The sequence below is a fragment of the Chlorocebus sabaeus genome, chromosome 8 (assembly GCF_047675955.1).
Source record: "Chlorocebus sabaeus isolate Y175 chromosome 8, mChlSab1.0.hap1, whole genome shotgun sequence".
In the NCBI taxonomy this organism is placed as follows: domain Eukaryota; kingdom Metazoa; phylum Chordata; class Mammalia; order Primates; family Cercopithecidae; genus Chlorocebus; species Chlorocebus sabaeus.
In genome coordinates, this window is record NC_132911.1 from 69,637 (window position 1) to 91,656 (window position 22,020).

The window sequence follows — 22,020 nt, forward strand, 5'->3', positions numbered from 1 at the left end:
TACAGTGAGACCAAACACATTCATACATAAATTCCATGAAGTGAATTTATTACTTACAAATAGCAAACAAAAGACAACAGAAGCCTAGGATTCAATATGAACCACTACCACAAGATCAGGAAGGCTACCCAGAGAAGATGGATGGAGTTTTGACTGTAAACCCTTCACTTGCACTACAACTGAGGGACCCCAGAAAGCAGCCCACCTTGGGTTTTCTCCCACGATGTGGTTGCTGGACACAAGCGTTAAAGGCCGTTCTGTTTCGAGCAGGGACTCTAATAGAGCCTGAGCTGTTCTGGTTAATGTCACCTGATTATCAGGATATTGCTTTCCCAGCATATCATACAGTTATCTTGAGAATTACCAGTAGGAAAGGGAGCAAAATGGCCCTGCACCCTTCAAACTGAAGGATCAGAATATTTGCTGTGAAAGAAGCCCAGACAGTAACAACAGAGTGTTCTTGTGAGTCATCTATTAGTTCTCTTGACCAGAGCGTGGCACCTGACTGCTTTTCTCTTTCCTTTCAATGGAAACTGTTTCGGAATATTTTGAATATTTTGAATTTCTACATCTACAGAGTTGAGGCACACGATCGCTGGCAGTGTAGACTCTCTGTATAGTTACAGGAAAGAGTTCAGGAGCCCATCAAGCCACATTGGAGGAGACCACCTAATCCTCCAGAGACTGTCACTCCATCTTCCTAGGGTTAGCTCCACATGCAGTAAGGCCATTATGTCTAAGGCCGGCAAGACTTTCAGTCCGAAGATTCGACTTTTGACATGCTGATAAGCAGCAGTGATAAGAAAAGCCCACACATTGGCTAGGAATTTTTCAATGCAAGCAGCTGAGATGCTTCTTCATATGCTTCGATAGGGGCTAATATCAAACTCTTTCTTCCCATTTTCATTACTCATCAGTGACTGAACCATGAGGCACCATGGATGTACTCCTCATCAGGAGGGTGTATGGGACAGCGGCAAGGGGAGAAGCAGCACAAGAAACAAACAAGGCCACTACTTCTGCCTACATAATAACTATTGTCTTGGAGTGTACAATAATTAATAATGTTTACATGGCTGCTCTTAGCATACAGAGATGGTGACCAGAGTAGATGCAGGGACCACAGAGATACAGCCTGATTCTTGCTAATTAGGACATAAGTGTCGGCTTATGTGCTGTGCTTCTGTGCATTAATAAGCCAGGACCTCAAAACTGCCTGCTAAGCACAGGCCAAATGTCATGCTGGGGTGCAATTAAACATTCATGTCCAGGAGATGAGAGCGTTTTAGTGTGGGAGAAGATGACAACACCTGAAGAAAACAAAACGCTGTGCAGACCAAACGGAAGGCCCATCATCAGCTCACGGTTCTGACTCAGGTGACTGCTGATGTGTTATGGAACCATCGGCCAACAGCAGGTAGGTCAAGTTGAGCAGGTGTCCTTCATGAGGGCTGGTCCATTCCATTTGTGTTGTCAATTGTTTCAATAGCGTCTCATGCACCCCACTGGTGAGGAAGGAATTTGTGCCCTACTTTTACTGGCACCGTTAAACACATAACATCTCTTACTAAACAGAAAAACCAGACATCAGTTATTAATTACATATAGAAGGATGGTGTAAGTTCCCACAGCCCCAAACAGGGATTAACTTGGGAGCAGAGAGTGGTATCACATTAAAAAAGTGAGGATTTTCCTTTTTTTTTTTTTTTTTTTTGAGACAGAATCTCGCTCTATCACCCTTGCTGGAGTGCAGTGGTGTGATCTCGGCTCACTGCAAGCTCTGTCTCCCGGGTTCATGCCCTTCTCCTGCCTCAGCCTCCCTAGAAACTGGGACTACAGGCACGCACCACCACGCGTGGCTAATTTTTTGTATTTTTAGTAGCGACGGGGTTTCACCGTTTTAGCCAGGATGGTCTCGATCTCCTGACCTCGTGATTCACTCGCCTCAGTCTCCCTAAGTGCTGGGATTACTGCCGTGAGCCACCACGCCCGGCCGAAGATGTTCCTTTGTTCCTACAGGAGTATGTGATTGGTTTGTCTGTTGGCTGGTAGGGAACTGAATCATGAGACACTGACTGGTAAGACTGTAATACTCTAAAATACAATATATAAACCATCATACCATAATGGTGTAATACGATCTACTACAATACCAAAGGCATCGATGAAAAGCCCAATGTTATCATATGTGACTGAGAGACTGAATGCTTCCTCCCTCAGATTGGTTACAATGTATCGTCCTATGACAGTCCACTCTCCTTCATTCAAAGTGAACGATCCAAATAACAGACAGAAATAATAAAGAATAAAGGGCAACAGATGCAAAGAACTCACGAGATGATACTCTATGGTAAACTTTATGTACTTAGGAATTAATACCAACTCATTATTAGCAAAAAATAAACATCTTTACATCAAGAGTAGTTTTTCCTTTAACAAGGAAAGGTGGAATGTGTATAATGAACAAGGGATAATCAAAATTTTCCAAATGAGGCTAGTAAGGCTATCCCAACAATTGCCAATCATTATTCACTGGTCCATTAATCACAGGGCAATACATACAAATGAAACTTACCTGGCCAGGTGTGGTGGCTCATGCCTGTAATCCCAGCATGTTGGGTGGCCGAGGAGGGCAAATCATGAGGTCAGGAGTTCAAGACCAGCCTAGCCAACATGGCGAAACCCTGTCTCCACTAAAAATACAAAGAATTAGCTGGACGTAGTGGTGGGCGCTTGTAGTCCCAGGTACTCAGGAGGCTGAGACAGGAGAATCGCTTAAACCCAGGAGGTGGAGGTTGCAGTGAGCTGAGATCGCACCACTGCACTCCAACCTGGGCAACAGAGTGAGACTCCATCTCAAAAAAAGTTAATAATGAAAGAAAAAAATTAAACTTACCTCCATGTTAGAAAAACATCAAAATTCAACCATGAATCCAGCACATTATCAAATCAATAGACAAGAATTCTACCAACAAACAATATCATTATCTATGAAACTCAAGTACTACTGCTTAAAGAGCATTTACAGAACTCTCACCTCAAGGGTTCCCTGCAAAACAAGGTGAAATACATACTCAAGACTCTTTAAGAATGAGCCACGGAAAAAACAATATACTTGTAACTTGTGTAACATTTCATACATTTTTTCAAGCACTACTCGATAACTAATTTGCATCAGGCTTTCCAAATTAGAAAAGCTTCACTTATAGAACTTCTTTCCTGTGGGAGTTTTCACATGACGTTTCAATTAAATGTGAAAACTGAAAATATTCTTGCAGTTTCTAAACTATTAGAGTCTTAATCCTGTGTACGTTCTTGTATTTACAAGGTCCAGCCAGCTACAGTGTGCATTTTCATAGGTCCTTGAGTGGGTATGAGAGAAATGAAACATTCCCACATTCTGGACATTCATAGGGTTTTTCTCAGGAATGAGCTGGTGTCTTCATATGGAACTAACACAACTGAAGGCCTTACCACAAATTTAGATTCAAAAGGCTTTTCTCCAGTCTGAGGCCTCCCAAATCTTCAAAAACAGGAAAATCTGAAGGCTTGGCCACATTTCCTACATTCTTAAGGTTCCTCTGCAGTGTGAGCCTTTTCATGTTTATGAGGGAATGGGAAAGAGTAAATGTTTTACCACATTTCTTACATTCAAGGGGCTTTATTTATTTGTTTGTTTATTTTGAGATGGATTCTCACTCTGTCGCCAGGCTGGAGTGCAGTGGCACAGTCTCGGCTCACTGAAACCTCCGCCTCCTGAGTTCAAGTGATTCTCCTGCCTCAGCCTCCTGAGTAGCTGGGATTACAACCATATGCTACCACATGCAGCTGCTTTTTGTATTTTTAGTAGAGACGAGGTTTCACCATGTTGTCCAGGATGGTTTCGATCTCCTGACCTCGTGATCCGCATGCACAGGGCTTTCCCCCAACCCCCCATTGCTTTTTATGTCCTTGAAAAAGAACTAAGACAACTGAAATGTGCCACCATGCCCAGCTAATTATTTTTATTTATTTGTTTTGAGACGGAGTCTTGCTCTGTCGCCCAAGCTGGTGTGCACTGGTGCGATCTGGGCTCACTGCAAGCTCTGCCTCCTAGGTTCACGCCATTCTCCTGCCTCAGTCTCCCGAGTAACTGGTGTTAGCCACCGTGCCCGGCATTATTTTATTTTTTCTAGAGACAGGGTTTCACCTTGATGCCCAGGTTGTTTCACGCTGTTTTAATCCGGGCTGGTTATGAACTCCTGGGCTCAAGCAATACACACTCCTTGGCCTCCCAAAGTGCTGGGATTATAGGCTGAGTCACTACACCCAGCCTCTATATCATGACTTCTTTCATGGCGAGTAAGATGACTGGAACGAATGTAGGCTTTACCGCATCTCTTACATTCATAGGGTTTTTCTCCAGTATGAATTCTTTCGTGGAGGTGAAGGGAACTGGGACGACTGAAGGCTTGGTCACATTGTTTACATTCATAGGCTTTCTCTCCCATATGAGTGCTTCTATGGTTACAAAGGGAACTCAAATGACTAAAGGCTTTGCCACATTGTTTACATTCATAAGGTCTCTCTCCAGTATGAATGCTTCCATGGTCACGAAGGGAAGTGGAACAGCTGAAGGCTTTATCACATTTGGTACATTTATAGGGTCTTTCTCCTGTGTGAGTCCTTTCACGCGTCTTAAAAGAACAAGAAAATCAGAATGTTTTTCCACATTCCTTACATTCGTAGGGTTTCTCTCTAGTGTGAGTTCGTTCATGTATTAGACAAGAACCGGAAACAGTGAACGCTTTACCACATTGTTTACATTTATAGGGTTTTTCTCCTGTGTGAGTTCTCTGATGTCTTTCAAATGAATTGAGAAAATAAAAAGCTTTCCCACATATCGTACATTTATAATTAGATTTCCACTGTGCATTATCTTGTGTCTTCTAACACCTGGAACAGAAACGAAGAGTTTCCCACACTGTTCACGTTTATATTGCTTCTCTCCATATGGTTTGTATCCTGAGTGAGCTAAGATGTGCCTGTTAAGGAGGGAATGACGTACAAAGACTTTTCCACAAATACTTCATTCACATTGTTTTAATCCAGCAGAAATGTTCTCATTCAGATCAAGCATTGGAATTTGGCTGACAACTGTCCATACTGACTACCGTCTTTGTTTTCACACAGTCTCTGTATCATATGATTTCTGTAAAAAAAATGTAAAGCACATAATTATTGCTTGGTTTAATAACTTTCTACTTACTAATAGGTCTTGGACTTACACTGCTACCAATACCAAGGAAAATGCTTTTTTTTTTTTTTTTTGCCATGACTGAATTATTGGAAAGTAAATGGGTTACTACTGAAAACACAGCTACCACCTGCATGGCTATGTCCAAATTAGTAACATTCATGTACACAGTTTTGTAGTACTATTTTCAAGTAAACTGTTTTCCAAACACTGACTGCTACACTGAAGTACATTGCATTTTGGGTGAAATTTTTCTAAAAAGAAATAAATTTCAAGTGACTCTCATTTGTTTTGATCGCTTGCTTTTAAGTTCATGACAAGCTAAGATTCCTTCAGAGGACTTTATTTCCTCTTCTCCGTGCAAATTATCTTATATCTTTCCAAGGTTTTTCGAAGTGATCTTCAATATTCTGGTCTTTCCGTTTGTTTCCTAAAATACAGACCCACAAAATTATCATGAATTATTACAAACTATAGAAACATTACTAGATTTAATGTTCATTGTACACAGTGCCCATGCCTGATTTCTTCACCAAATCATTCCCTTGCGCCATTCCAAATCACAAATAGCACTGATGATAGGGAAATACTTCTGTAATTAAGTGAAATGTTTTGTCATTCTCAGCTACAGAAACCAGGTTCCTGCAGGTTTCCTGCATCACTTCTCTGCAGAGATTCTTCTGAGAAGAATCTAGCAAAGCCCATTCCTCCTGGGTACAGTTCACAGCCACATCCTCAAAAGCCATGGAGTCCTAGAACATTCCACACATGTGGATAGAAGGATGGGTGAGACTGACAGCACTGGGAATCTGTACTCAATCCATAAGCTGTTTACATGATTCTAAAATTTCCAAGCATTTATTTTGTGCCTTGATTGTCAGAACTCTTACTCTGTTCACACATACTCCCTCCCACACAGCAGTACGAATGCTAGAATCGAACTATTCAAAAAGGCAACAGCAAAGTAGAAACACCCATCTTATTAGAGAATCCAGGGAGTAAGATGTGCTGCTAGGAGTTACCTTTTAACTTCACTTTGTACAATTCTAGTATCTGTCATAATAAAGTCCTACTTGATGTGCATAAGGGAGTTAATATTATCAGTCCTGAGACTACTTATTCTTAAAAACGTCTGCTCGCAAAGTTCCATCTTTGTATTAGTAACTTACATTTTGAAAGGGATTCCACCAACCCTAATAAGAATGACTCACTGCATGTAAATGGCTTATGCAATGTATTTGCCAAAACTTTTTCTGCTGAACGTCTATTATTTTGTGTCACTGCAGTGGTGCTTAGGGAACCAGACACCAAAACACTGTCTGAACACTAAGTGTTCAATGAGTTTCCCTGGTAGACAATATTTTACACGTGCTGTCACTTGTTAACTGGGGAGTTGAGCCCATTCCATGTGATTACACCAAGACAGAGTAGGCTCATTAAATTTAATTGAGTAGTAAATAAAACCAATAATTGATATTTGACAATACTAATAGAACAATTTAAAAAATTTCTATTGCACAATGTGAAGGCAGAAAAGAATAAGAGGAAATACGACACACGTTTTTTAAAATGACATTAATGTCATCACTTCCAGATGCTATTCCTATGAAATCACATAAATTCCCAAATCAGGTTGTTTTTAGGCAAGAAAAAGTACTTTTTCATACGTAGTAAAAATGACAAATGTCTAATGATTTTTAGTCATCTAAAAAAAGAGTGATGGCTTGTCTAACATACTTCTAAGATTTTCAGATGAAAATATTCAGGACAGCACAGTATTAGCAGAGAGATGAGCAAGCAGACCAAGGGAAAAGAAAGTCTTAATGACCCAGCATTTATATGGAGAGTTGAGGAATGATAGAGTAGGCACTGTAGAATAGAAAAAGAAATCACATGCACTTTAAAATATGAGGCAAACCAGGCTGGCATCTACTTGGGAAAATGCATTGCATTCTTCTCTATTCCGTGAGCCATAATCAACTTATTATACATTCAAATATGAGAGATAAAACCAGAACACTTTCAGAAGTTACAGGAAGATTTTTTTTATGAAGGATTAGGCAGAATTTCTTTTATGTAAGAAAAAAGTGATGAAGGAACAGACAAACTCAAACATATTAAAATTTAGGGAATAAAAAGAAAATACAATGGGCAGGGCATGGTGGCTCATGCCTGTAATCCCAGCAGCTTGGGAGGCTGAGGAGGGCGATCACCTGAGGTCAGGAGGTTGAGATCAGCCTGGCCAACTTATCAAAACCCTGTCTTTCTGTTGTTTGTTTGTTTGTTTGTTTGTTTGTTTGGTTTTTTGCGACGGAGTCTCCCATTGTCGCTTGGGCTGGGGTGCAATGGCAAGATCTTGGCTCACTGCAACCTCCACCTCCCCGATTCAAGCAATTCTCTTGCCTCAGCCTCCCGAGTAGCTGGGATTACAGGTGCCTGCCACCAGGCTCAGCTAATTTTTTTGTATATTTTGTAGAGACAGGGTTTCACCATGTTGGTCAGGCTGCTCTGGAACTCCTGACCTCATGATCGGCCCACCTTGGTCTCCCAAAGGGCTGGGATTACAGACCTGAGCCACTGTGTCAGGCCTAAAACCCCCTGTTTACTAAAAATACAAAAATTAGCTGGGTGTGGTAGTGGGTGCCTATAATCCCAGTTACTTGGGAAGCTGACATAGGAGAATCACTTGAACCCGGGAGGCGGCGGTTGCAGTAAGCAGAGATGGCGCCACTGCACTTCAGCCGGGCTACAGAGCAAGACAGTGTCTCCAAAAACAAAACAAAACAAAACAAAACAAAACAAAACAAAACAAAACCCTCGAATATCCAGATAAGAGGATACAGATGTGTCCACTGTCATAAATTCTTCACCATGCTACAAGAAGGAAACTGACATTTTGGTGAATCTTTGTAAATCATCAATTTATCTATCACACTTTTATTTCACCAGTAACGTTGATAAAGCTAAGTCCTACAATTCCATTTGAAATTACCCTTAAAAAGAACACACCTTTAAAACTTACTACACTCACTCTGGGGAAGAAATAAATATGAATTTTTAGCAAATAAAATACACCATTTTACCTTGCCTCTTTGGAAATAGTATGTTTATCTTTCAAGCTGTACTGATAAAATGTATCTTACAGCCAATGAAAAACTGGAACACAAATAAGCAGACAAGCCTTTTCAAGGTAACAAACTCAGGGAGAGGCAGTGCTGACTCCAACACAGACCTTTGTAAGTGTCACGGCAGGCCATTCTGTCCCTCGGGACACCCATCCTGTTCAGTAAAGTGCTCAGTGATCACCCAGGAGGCACTGGCACTGCTCTTTGTCCTCCTGTGCGCCTTCAGTGCATTTTAATGTTCAGGTTCTTGCACATCCTCTCTGGGGTGGGTTTTCCTTGTCCTTTGGGACAGTTTTTCTCTCTTCACAAGTCTGAGACAATCTAGAGAGCAGAAATCATTTCTACCTTTTCCTCTCAATATCAGTATCCCATTGGCAGACCATCATTGTGTCTCCAAGGAATAAAAGCTCTGGCTGGAGGAACAGTTTTAATGACCTAACTTTAATGACATTACGTTGAATTGTCCATTCATTTTAATGTCCTAAAATTTTAATAATCCTAAGGGGTCATCATTTTAGATAAAACTATACCAAGAGATTCCTCTAAGGCCAAGAGCATCCAGCTGCTCCCCTGAGCGACTCTACCCCCTACCTCAGGCTGTCCTTGGCGATGAGATGACCCCGGGGCTGATAGTCACTAGACCCTCCAATAGACATGGCCACGGTGGGTATCCTGGGTCATCCCCAGGCAGTTTTAAAATTCCAGGACTAGGGAAAGACAGGAGGGTGGCTGAGGACACAACACCCTGTAAAGTTTTCACGGAGGGACCTCAACCTAAAGACATTTTGGTAATATGTACACTTAGGAAAGATGAAAAGAAGGGAGGCACAAATATTTCTTTTACAGTAGAGTGTCAGATGATTTATTCTCCACTTTCCTCTCATGTAAAATGCTTGGAAACAGAAAAATATTTTGGCCAAGGTGGCCCACGCCTGTATTCCCAGCACTTTAGGAGGCTGAGGAGGGAGATCAATTAAGGTCAAGAGTTCAAAACCAACCTAGCCAACATGGCAAAACCCTGTCTCTACTAAAAATACAAAAATTAGCTGGACGTGGTAGTGGGTGCCTATAAGCCCAGCTACTTGGGAGGCTGAGGCAGGAGAATCGCTTGAACCCGGGAGTCAGAGGTTACAGTGATCTGAGACTGCACCATTGGACTCCAGCCTGGCGACAGGGCGAGACTCCGTCTCAAAAATATATATATATATATATATATATATATATATATATATATATATATATAAAATATACATTTAAAACTATTACATGTAGATAGTATTTGAAGTCATGGGACTGACTGTAGGTAGAAACAAGAGAAGGCAAGGAAGTTTTTATATTTATATATAATTATATAAAATTAATATACATAATTATAATATATAAATATATCATATAGACTGGGCACAGTGGCTTACACCTGTCGTTCCAGCAATTTGGGAGGCCGAGATAGGCAGATCACCTGAGGTCAGGAGTTTGAGACTAGCCTGAGAACATGGAGAAACCCCATCTCTACTAAAGATACAAAAATTAGCCAGGTGTGGTGGTGCGTGCCTGTAATCCCAGCTACTCAGGAGACTGAGGCAGGAAAATCACTTGAACCCCAGAGGTGGAGGTTACAGTGAGCCTAGATTGCGTCATTGCACTCCAGTCTGGGTGACAAGGGTTAAACTCCGTCTCAACATAAATAAATAAATAAATAAAGCAAGAAATATGTATTTATGTCTAAATATATAATTACAATACATAAATGTGTATATAAATATACATTTATTATAAATTTATTAATATATGAAATATGTTTATTTCTGAGATAGGGTCTGGCTCTGTCACCCAGGCTGGAGTGCAGTGGCACTATCATAGCTCATTGGAGCCTTGAACAGATGGCTCAAGGGATCCTCCCACGTCAGCCTCCTGAGTGGCTAGGATTGGATGCACACACCACCATGCCTAGCTAATTTTATCATTTTTTGTGGAGACAGGGTCTTCCTTTTTTGCCTAAGCTGGGCTTGAACTCCTGGGCTCAAGTGATCTTCCTGCCTCAGGCTTCCAATGTGTTAGACGTGGGCCACTGCATCTGGTCTAATGCATTTTTAAATTGCGAGTTCATATTATTTGATATTTTTAAGTACTGAATGTGTTGAACAATCAACTTGCAGAATTCCTGAACAATGGATGGTCAGCTCTCATGTCCTGGTTCAAATCGCCCCAGCACACCATGGCTAGAAACCTTTCAGCCAACTTCCAATTATGTCTCCCGGGGCAAGACAATGTCACTTGGCCGATCCCCACTAAGAGGGACTCTGGAAAGGCAAGAAACTATTCTGTTCTCTATAACGGAACCTCACCAGGGAGAAGGCAGCTGGGAGGGCCAGCTGGGCCCTTCAACCAGAAGCTTCCACCATCGACCCACTGCCCTAGAACTACACCGTGCTGGGCATTTGGGACACTGTTATGAGCAAAAGTTTCCACTTTTCTTCTCATGGGACCTTCATGCTAGTGGCAAGAGACAATTTTTTTTTTTTTTTTTTGAGACAGAGTTTTGTTCTTGTCACTCAGGCTGGAGTGCAATGGTGTCATCTCGGCTCACTGCAACCTCTGCCTTCTGGATTCAAGCAATTCTCCTGCCTCAGCCTTCCGAGTAGCTGGGATTACAGGATTGCACCACCACGTCTAGCTAATTTTTGTATTTTTAGTAGAGATGGGGTTTCACCATGTTGGCCCGGCTGGTCTGGAACTCCTGAGCCACTGCACCCAGTCAAGAGGGAGATTTTCAATCAATAAGTAGAATTATGATGAATGCCAGAAAGAAGAATGTGTGTGATGGGGAGGGGACCTAAGTTATTGTCTCACATTTTAACACTTTCGTAGGCAAAAACTAACAACTGAGAAGCTTAAAACAACACACACCTTTAAGCCAATTTTGGCAAGCTAGTAGTTGAGCATATTTTAGCGGATCCTGTGTTTGGGATCTCAGCCAAGCAGCTGGGCTGCATCCTCATCTGAGGCTCCACCAGGGCAGAATCCATTTCCAGGCCCGCTGAGGTTACTGGCAGAATTCATTTCCTCAGACCCGCTTGGCAAGGGCCCAGCTTTTTGCTTCCTTGCCTACGGGGCCCCTCCAAAGGTCCTTTCTCAGCACAGCATCTCCTTCCTGGAGCGCCTGCAGGTGGAACCTTCCTTTCTAGTGTGCGAAGGTGATGCACTGTGACAGTGACATCCCATTGCTTTTGCCAGGCTCTATGGGTTAGAAGCCAGTCACCGGTTTGCTCGTACCCAAGGTCAGGAAGACTATGCAAGGGCATAGGTTATTGGGGGGTCAGTCACTTTAGGGTGTGGCTGCCACCACTGAACTTGGTGAGAATTTAAGGGTTGGTAGGAGCTGGCCAGGTACAGGGGTGAGGGTGTGTCAGGCAGGGGTGAGGGCATGGAGGGGGATGCAGAGGCCTGCACCCTGGAATGTCCTTTCACTCCCTGAGGTTTTGTTCTCCTGATCCCTGAGTACATCCCAGAACACAGTGGGGCCCTAGCAGGGGAGAGGTAGGGAAGCATGTGTTGTTCATCTGGGGAGCTTGTTAGGCAAATCAGATTAGGGGCCAGGCTTTCAGTGGTGGGTGTGAGCGTGGGAGTGATGAGTGTACAGGTGTCTGTGGGAATAAGCGATGGGGATGGGGTTAGCCCCAGCCACCATGAAGACCTTAACTGTGCATCCACCCATCCCAGCAGCATCCCTGAGTGAGTGCCTTCATGGTGAAGGTCCTGCTTTGCACATAGAAGTGAATCAGAGTGGGACACTGCCTTGCCTTAGAGATGTCACACTTCTCCTTCTTCTTCATTTTTTGTATTTTTGTTTGTTTGTTTGTTTTTGTTTTTTTGTGTGTGTGTGTGTTTTTTTTTTTTGTTTGTTTTTTTTTTTTTTTTTTTTTTTTTTTTTTTTTTTTTTTTTTAAGCTTACAACAGAGTCTCACTCTGTTGCCCAGCCTGGAATGCAGTGGTGTGATGTTGGCTCACTGCAACCACTGCCTCCCAGGTTCTAGCAATTTTCCTGCCTCAGCCTCCTGGGTAGGGGAGCTGGGACGATGGGCACGCATTACCATGCCTGGCTAATTGTTGTATTTTAGTTTCACTGTATTGACCAGGCTGGTCCCAGTCTCCTGGCCTCAACCGATCTGCCCGCCACAGCCTCCCAAAGCGCTGTGACTATACGCGTAAGCCACCACACTGGGCGAGAGGTCACACTCCATGCCAAGTGGGTGGCAGCGACTCAGACAGCACCCCAGCTGGTGCTGGGAGTGAGGGGTGCTCAGTGTCCTAGGAAGGCAGAGGGCTGCATGAGAGGTTCAGGGAGGAAGGACTGGAGGAGGATTTGAGATTTTCACCTGAGCAGCTGGGTGGATGGAGGGGCTGTTTACAGAGAATCACAAGAATGTGGATGAGCAGGTTAGGGCACTAATAAAGCACTCTGTTTTGGAAAATTTGAGATGCTTCCCTCTGTCCAGCTGGGGCTTTGGGAAGGGTCAGGGCTGGGCATCTGACTGGGATGGATGTCTCTGGCTGGCAGCAGAGCATGTGGATGGTTTGTGAAGCCCGGAAGGGCATGAGATTTCCTGTGGCAGTGCGCACTGCAAATGGAAGGGCATTTGGCCTGAGCCCAGACATATACAAGTTGGGCAGAGCAGCTACGGAAGTACAGAAAAACCAACGGTGTGGGGGCACATGAAGCAGGAATCTCAAATAAGATGAGGAAAGAGGTTTTAAAGACGATCAGGGCTGGGGACAGTGGTTCATGCCTGTAATCCCAACACTTTGGGAGGATGAGACGAGAGGATAGCTTGAGGCCAGGAGTTTGAGACCACCCTGGGCAACATAGGGAGATCCCATTTCTATAAATAAATAAATACCATTGGTACTTGGCATTTCGGGTGGGGAACAGCAAACACATGAAAGCTCTGAGGCAGGAAAGGGAAGTGATTAGTGCTCGCTCCTGGTTCCTTTATCAGACCTTAAAGAGATGCAGAGACATTTCAGGTACTCCTTAGCCGAGCTCCTTCAGGGAAGGCCTAAGTTCACTTCTACTTCCCATCTATTAATTTTTTTTTTTTTTTTTTTTTTTTGGAGACAGAGTCTCACTCTGTGGCCCAGGCTGGAGCACATGCAGTGGCACGATCTAAGCTCACTGCAACCTCCACCTCCCGGGTTCAAACGATTCTCCTGCCTCAGCTTTCCCAGTAGCGGGACCACAGGTACGCGCCACCACGATCGGCTAAGTTTTTGTATTTTTAGCAGAGGTGGGGTTTCATCTTGTTGGCCAGGCTGGTTTCGAACTCCTGGCCTCAAGTGATCCACCTGCCTCCGCCCCACAAAGTACTGGGATTACAGGCGCGAGCCACAGCGCCCGGACCTTCTTCAGTCCTAACGCCCACCATACGTGCTTCCAAATGTTTGCTGAATGGCAAGGTGAACGAGTGAATGGGACTATGTGACTTCCGGCAGCAGGCAATCCTATTCCTTGGACCTCTGTTTCACTTTTTGTAAAGCAAGCCTGTCTCTCGCTCTCTGCCCTAAAAGCCTGAGTTCTGGGCTTGAGATGAGCGCGTCCTGTAGACCAGACTGCAGGTGGACGCTGAGCTGGGTCTTCTAGAAGGCAAGGATCCGGTCAGCTCTTGGGTCCAGTCCTCCCGCGGGACTCGGTATGCCCAGTCCCAGCGCCTTCCCGCCCAACCTCCATTTGTTCCCCCAGGCCCCGCCCTCTCCGTGCAGCTCGCTCTCCATTGGCCGGGGGGCGGGCCCTGGGCGCCTGCCTCCGCTGGGAGTGGGGCGGCGGGCGGGGCGGCGGGCGGCAGGCGGGGCCCTGTGCACCTGCACGGTGTGTGTCCAGGCCGCAGCCCCGCGCCAGCTGCAGCTCCTTGCTCCGAGCCGGATCCTGAGCGGAGAACACGCGCTGAAGCGGCAGCGGCGGCCCCGCCCCGGGACTCCATTGTTGAGGCTGCCTCCGCTCTGTAGGCTACTCAGCTGCGCTCCAGTCGGCACAGGCGCCGCGGCGAGGAGCAGGCGCTGTGAGCCGGTGGCCTGAGGTGAGACCGGGCGACGGGGTCTCCGGACCGGGCGGGGGTCTCTGCCCCGGGCGTGGCGGCTCCGAGTTGGATTCCGCAGGGTCCGAAGTCAGGATGCGAGGTCCTTGCGCCTGGGCTTTGTCTCGGCGTCGGGTGGCACCGGGGGCTTCGCGCCTACTGCGATACCGCGTGGGCCTGCGCGGGGGTCCCGGTCGCCCTGCGGGTGGGGGCCGGTCCCCACTGCTCCCCGGCTCCCCGCGTCTGCCGCGGAGGGGACTGCATGGACCCGGGCGCTGGCTTCTGAGCCGAGATGGCGTCACTGCACTCCAGCGTGGGCGACCGAGTGAAACTCCGTCTCGGAAAAAAAAAAACTTGGTAAAGTGTTTTACCCAGCCTAGGTATGTGTGGTAGAGCCGAATGAAAGCTTAGAAAAAGACGACTTGAGAACTAGCCCAGCAGAGGAATCAGGTGGGATGTGTTGTTACTGAGTAAGTGAAATTTGCACCTGTTTTCTCCCAGGCCTCGCTGAGTTGTGTACAACAGAGAGCTCAGGTGTTGGGGGCAGTTGACCGGTTGAAGAATGCATTGCTATTATGGGAGGAACATTGGGCTTTGAAAAAGCAGAACTGGATCCACGTTCTTGCCTGGTAACTCTAAGTATCATCTAGTTTGTAAAGGGGAATGCAGTTCACTGAAAAATTCTTATGACAGTGCGGAAAGGATTGGGGTGTCTGCATTGTTTTGTGTAATATAGGTCATATGAACGAGCATTTAGGCTGGAGGGAGGCTTTTCATCTCTATAACTTTACTTTCACAGGACAATTCCATCACGATTTGAAGATTTTGAGTCAAAACTACATTATTCTGCTATGTGTTTCGGGGCAAATGTATACATACAATTTGCTTAAATATTTCAGATGATACAAGAATATATGTGTGGGGTAAAAAGCTGAAATTTGCATTCTCCCTTCTCTAGAAGTAACCATTGTCAATAGTTAAGTCTGTTTTCCAGCTATTTTGTATACTATAAATACACTGTGAACATTTGAGTGTATATAGACCTGTATGTTACACACAGTTTTAGAGATGGAATATTGCTGTGTTGCCCATGCTAGTCTCAAAATCCTGGGCTCAAGTGACCGTCTTGCTTCAACCTCGCAAAGTTTTGGAATAACAGGCATGAGCCACCGCGCCTGGCCTGCATGAGTATATTTACTAATTGCTAAGTTACTCTGTTCAATACGTGGCTATTGAACTCCCCCATGTGCCAAGCATTGTTCTGAATACGTTATATGCACCAATTCACTTAATTTTTAGAGCAGCTCTATTATTGTGGCCCTTTTACAGTGAGGAAACGTACCACAGAGAGGCTGGGGACGTTGTCTAACATCACACAGCCGGTGGTGTTGGAATTGAGGTTTGAACCCAGACAGCTGGCTTCAGATCTCTTAGCTGTTATCATAGACGGCACACCCAAACCTTAGGGCCCTCCCAAGCCTTGCCTCCGATACGGGCTCGCCTGAGCTCTGCGAGCGCCGTGTATGTGAGGTTTCTTTCCTCTTTAAGAACAGAAGTCTTGGAATTGTCGCAGACCCTGGTAGGACCTCTTGAGGACCAAAAACAGGGATTCTTCAAGCCTGCCCCAAGGGCCAGATCTCTGATTTAGCTACTTGGAAGGTAGATGTGGAAGAGAGTAATTTTACCAGAACAAAAAGTCAGGATGGCTGGGCTGACTTGGCCAGACGCAGTGCCTCATGCCTGTAATCCCAGCACTTTGGGAGGCTGAGGCAGGTGGATCACCTGAGGTCGGGAGTTCAAGAGCAGCCTGGCCAAGAAGTTCAAATTCCGTCTCTACTAAAAATATAAAAATTAGCTGGGCGTGTTGGCGGGTGCCTGTAATCCCAGGTACTTGGGAGGCTGAGGCAGGAGAATTGCTTGAACCCGGGAGGCAGAGGTGGCAGTGAGCTAAGATTATGCCACTGCACTCCAGCTTGGGTGACAGAGCGAGACTCCGTCTCAAAAAACAAGAAGAAGAAGAAGGGGGAAGGGGAATGGCTGGGCTGACTCATAGGGAAGAGGCCCTGCAGCAGCCGTAGGACCTTGGCCACTTGGGTGGAAAAGAAGGAAGGAAGAGCTTCACCCATGGCGGTGACCTGGACTGCAGAAACCACATTAAACAGTCCACATCCTGGAGCCTGGCCACCCCATTTGCTTCTCTTCTCCTTGGGTAGAGGGTGTGGGGAGCTTTCTACCCTGGAGGTTGAGCAGCGCAGCTTCTAACCAGGGTAGGCATTTTTCTGTCCCTGGGAATACAGACAGCATTCTCATAAGCAGGCCAAATCCTCCTGAACAGCTTTTTGTAGGGTGGGGTGGGGTGGGGCAGAGGGTCATTTTGACTCATAGGTGCCTTTTCCACTTTCACTGCTGATAACTGTGTTACAGATGAAAGTTTTGTTTTTGACACTGAAGAGGGCTTAAAAGAGTGAGCTATTATGGCACATCTAAGTCTGCTAAAATAGAACCACGGGGGAGTGTAGGAAAATCTCTTCTAAATTATGGATCATATATGGTGAACGTTAAAAGCCACGTGTACCTAAGTTGAAAAATCAAAACATGTCTTGTATTTGGGTGACCCCGGTAATTCCGGATGCCACTGTGCCTTGTGTAAACCCAGGATGCTGAGGTGTAGGGATCAACAGGCTTTTTCAGGACATCTGTGCTTCTCCCTTGGGGTAAAGTGGGGCAGCAGTAGGAGCGCACAGCTGTTGGGCCCCTAATATTTGTCAGCTGTTTTACATGTGAGATTCCATTTAATACAATCTTGGAGGTAAAATTATGTTATTGAAGATGAAGATAGAGGCTTAGAGAAGTTAAGAAAATTGTTCAAGATCACGTCATTTGTTTTGTTTTGCTTTGTTTTGTTTTGTTTTGAGACAGAGTTTTGCTCTTCTTGCCCTGGCTGGAGTGCAATGGTGCAATCTCGGCTCACCACAACCTCTGCTTCCCAGGTTCAAGTGATTCTCCTGCCTCAGCCTCCCGAGTAGCTGAGATGACAGGCATGCGCCACGATGCCAGGCTGATTTTGTATTTTTTGTAGGGACGGAGTTTTTCTATATTGGTTAGGTTGGTCTTGAACTCCCAACCTCGGTTAATCTGCCCAACTCGGCCTCCCAAAGTGCTTGAATTACAGGTGCGAGCCACCACGCCTGACCAAGGCCATGTAATTTCTTAAGTGCAAAGATGAAGTACTTGATGAACCCAGAAGTTTCACTTCAAGGCCCTTGATATTTCCATAACACATGGTTCCTTCCCTGGTTGGTGGGAGTGACTGAAGAACTCAAGGAAGCTGTGTTTTGTGGAAAGAGGACCTGAGGGGTGTATGGTCTTTCCAGGCTTGGAATCTGCCATGCTGGGCTTCTGAATTGTATAGCTTGACCATATAGAGAAGCCCCTCATTTAAGACTTATTCTTCGGGGGAAATAAAGGAAAGCCGCCCACATGAGATAGGCAGAGGCGACTTTCTCAGAGCTGCTGTGGCAAGAAAGTCAGCACCAACACTTGCGTGTGGCAGAGACTGACATGCAAGTGAGTGGCGGATGAGGAGTGGGGAAGCTTCAGGATGGAAAGAACGGCTCCCAGTGGAGGCTGTTGTGGGGGCTGGAGGCGGCTGTGCAGAAGTGGGGTGTCCTATGTGATTGGTTAGGGGCATATTTGGCTTTCTCTGAATGATCCTAACTGGAAACAGGGGCCAAAATTAGGGTGGCTGTCAGTTTTGAGTCAAGTCCTGGCCACGTGGACAGAGTTGTGGTTTAGTCTCTGGGTTGTGGAGAGAGAGCAGTCTGGCTTCCTGTCTGATGTGCTAGCCTGGCTGGCCTCCTGGCTGTTGACTGTAGATAGGGGATTGGTTTCCTGGGTGGGCAGCTACAGGTTGTGATCTGAGTTCTGTCTTTCTACATATGATCAGGCATGGTCTGTTTGTATATTCAGCCCCTCATTTTTCTTGTCAGTAAAAATATCAAGTGACAAATTGGACACATTGGGAAGTTTTTAGATGTCTGTGTCCCCTGGAGGAAGTTTTGACGTTCACATTTAATCAGAATGAATGTAAACAATTGGGCCATTTATCTTGAAGATGTAAAATAGGAAATCTTCAACAATACTACCTCGGCGCCATTGCCTCTCTGTCCATCGTTAGGGAATGTGTTTTTATCCACCGCCGGCTCATCGTCCACCAGTTTGTGGTTGATCCACTTCTCTATACGTCTTGTCTTGTGTGCAACTCATTGTTTGCTAGTGTTAGCTTTCCCCTTCGTCAGTGTAGTTTATTTGTGTAGCCTCTGTTGGTAGGAAGTTATTTGTGGAATTTGTGAATGGAAGGGACCTTGGAGGTCTGCTAGGTCGACCCAGTGATTTTAGAGATAAACGGAAATACAGGGAAATGTTCCAGCTTTTTTGGTGACAAAACCAGGAATAGAAAGCAGTGTTCTTTGTGCCACAATGTCATTGGAAGACAGCTCAATGTGGGCCTAAAATGCAGAGTAACTAACTTTCATTTATCTCTGCTTCTGACTCTTGTTATCAGACATTTTAAATTGACCTAAATGTGTTAGCAGAAATATGAAAAGTCCTGACTTGTTTACATACAAGGTACTTTGTCACCTACTCATTTGGGTTTTTTTCCAACAACAACAAGGATTTCAAGGATTGAAAAGACATTGTTACAAACTGAATGTTTATGTCTCCCCCAGATTCTTGTACTGGAGCCCTAACTGCCAGTGTGATGGTATTAGGGGATAGGACCTTTGGGAGGTAATTAGGGTTAGATGAGGTCATGAGCATAGGCCCTGGTCTGACAGGATTGGTGCCCTTAGAAGAAGAGAAACTAGGCCAGGTGTGGTGGCTCACACCTGTAATCCCAGCACTTTGGGAGTCCGAGGTGGGCAGATCACGAGGTCAGGAGATTGAGACCATCCTGAAATCCTGTTTCTACTAAACATACGAAAATTAGTTGGGTGTGGTGGCACGTGCCTGTAATCCCAGCTACTCGGGAGGCTGAGGCAGGAGAGTTGCTTGAACCAGGGAGTCGGAGGTTGCAGTGAGTTGAGATTCTGCCACTGCACTCCAGCCTGGTGACAGAGCGAGAGTCTGTCTCCAAAAAAAAAAAAAAAAAAAAAAAAGAAGAAGAAGAGGAGAAAGCAGAGAGCTCGCACTGTCCTGGTGTGAGGAAACAAGAAGAAAGGTGGCTGTCTGCAAGCCAGGAAGAGGTCCCTGTCAGGGAACTGAGTCGGCCGACACTTTGATCTTGGACTTCCAGCCTCGAGAGCTGTGAGAAATAAACTAATGCTTAAACCACACAGCCTATGGTGTTTTTGATGGTATTTGCCTATGGTATTATGGCCATCTGATTTGACTGATACAGAGATGGTTCCAGAATACTGTAGCCTGTATCTGAGTTGGTGATGCCATGAAAATAAATGTGGTAGTTCATTCCTTTATATAAAGATAGTGCTGTGAGCCGAGTGCCTTTGCTCATGTCTTAGTTGAGTCTTGTTTTCTTATAATAGCTTCCTAATTTCTCTTTTCCCCCTCTAATTTATATTATATCGCTGGATTAAATCATATATGGTATGATTTTATACTTTATGTATATACAAACTTGTAGTGATTTTATTTCATTTGATTTGATTTTTGAGACATGCCCTTGCTCTGTTGCTCAGGCTGGAATGCAGGCGTGTCATGACAGCTCACTGTAACCCTAAATTCCTGGGCTCAAGTGATCCTCCCGCCTCAGCCTCCTGAGTAGCTGGGACTACAGGTGTGCTATCCTGCCTAGCTAATTTTTAAATTTTTTGTAAGGACAGTCTTGCTGTGTTGTCCAGAGTGGTTTCAAACTCCTGGCCTCAAGCAGTCCTCTCGCCTCAGCCTCTCAAAGCACTGGATTACAGGCATGAGCTGTCACACCCGGCCCAGTGATTTTTCATTGTTAAGATCGAGGACAGATTCTCTGGCTTGGCATTCAAGGCTCATGATCGGGGCGTGATATGCAAATTTGGGTTTCGTGTTTCCATTCACACCATCAGCCTTGCACTCCAGCTTGTTGTCTAAGCCCTCTTCTGAAGCCCAGACTGAGAGCTGCACTTAGAATTTATACCTTCTCATCTCTTCATCGTCTTCGCCTATGTTCTTATCTCCATCTGGGACATCGTCTCCACACTTCTGCCTCTTTAAATCTTCTCCATCCTTCAAGACTTGAAATACTTCTGTTACATGATCCCCGCTCTGACGTCCAAACTAGAATTAATCTTTCTTCCTTTGAACTCTGATAGTGCTTTATGTTTTTCATCCTTTAATTATACAGCAGTCCTGTGTGTTAGATATTATTATTCTCCCAGTTTTTCATAGTTACTTTGAAAATATTTGCTGTAGTCACATATTTGGAATAGGTAATATGAGCGACAATCAAAAGGTTCTGGAGAGTGAAAGGCAGTTCTACTCCCATCACTGCCCTGTGATCACTCTTGCCAGTTTTTGTTTGTTTGTTTGTTTTTCCAAGGCAGAGTCTTGCTCTGTCACCAGGCTGGTGTGATCTCCGCTCACTGCAGCCTCCGCCTCCCGGGTTCAAGCGGTTCTCCTGCCTCAACCTCCTGAGTAGCTGAGACTACAGGTGTGCACCACCATGCCCAGATAAGTTTTGTATTTTGAGTAGAGACGGTGTTTCGCCATGTTGGCCAGGATGGTCTGGATATCTTGACCTCGTAATCCACCTGCCTCAGCCTCTCAAAGTGCTGGGATTACACACGTGAGCCACTGCACCCAGCCTATGTGTCTTGTTTTTAAAAACACAGATGTTGGCATAAGATAAACACGGTTGTCCACCGGTAAGTATTTAGGTTGTTCCCAACCTTTTGCATTAATCAATGCTGAGATGTACATAATTCTTGCATATTTGCGTGAATATGTTCATAGGATGCATTGCTAGAAATGGAATTGTGGGATCCAGGGTTCTGTGCATTTTAAATATTGATGGGTGTTGCCGGATTCCCTTCCGTTAGGGCCATACCGTTATCTCACTGTCAATGTGTAAGGGCGCCTGTTTCTATTTCCTTGCCAACAGCTTCTTCTCAACTTTTTTGTTTGACATCACACACACACACACACACACACACAGATACACACACACACCCACACACACACACACACACAGATACACACACACACACACACACACATACACACACACACACACACACACACACAAATAGCCCGCTTGTTCCAAAAGCATGGACATTTTACATTTCTACTTACAGTGTGCGCACACTGACTGAAGCTCTGTGTTGCAGTGATATGTGTTGCTAGGATTGTGGCTCTGTTTCGAATTTGCTAGCCAGGCTATGGCTTTCCAGTCAGGTATTTCTTGTTTTGTTCATGCTGTTGCTGTCCTTGGGCTGTGTGAATTTCCCTCCACTGCCCAGCCAGATTTCCCTTCCGGTGGACGGGCTTAGTGTCTCATCCAGCAGCCCTGTGCCCTGGTGATCTGGGCCGAGTGTGTCATCCGATGGCCCTGTTTCCTGGTGACCTGGGCCGAGTGTCTCATCTGGCAGCCCTGTTT

The 22,020-nt window shown here is 45.2% G+C and overlaps 1 protein-coding gene and 1 pseudogene across 7 annotated transcripts in view; one reads left to right on the plus strand and one right to left on the minus strand.

Annotated features, from left to right (window-relative positions):
* Positions 1-4,179: 4,179 nt before the first annotated feature.
* Positions 4,180-8,961, minus strand: LOC140712156 (uncharacterized; annotated as a pseudogene).
* Positions 8,962-15,064: 6,103 nt separating this feature from the next.
* Positions 15,065-22,020, plus strand: part of LOC119623523 (SH3 domain and tetratricopeptide repeat-containing protein 1-like) — a 31,762-nt gene continuing 24,806 nt past the window's right edge. For 6 of the 7 annotated variants that reach the window (XR_012093589.1, XR_012093590.1, XR_012093593.1 and 3 more), the window contains exon 1: positions 15,065-21,289. The gene's annotated coding sequence lies outside the window, so the exon portion shown is untranslated. The remainder of the gene's footprint in view (positions 21,290-22,020) is intronic. The other variant, XM_073017885.1, reaches the window with a different exon arrangement.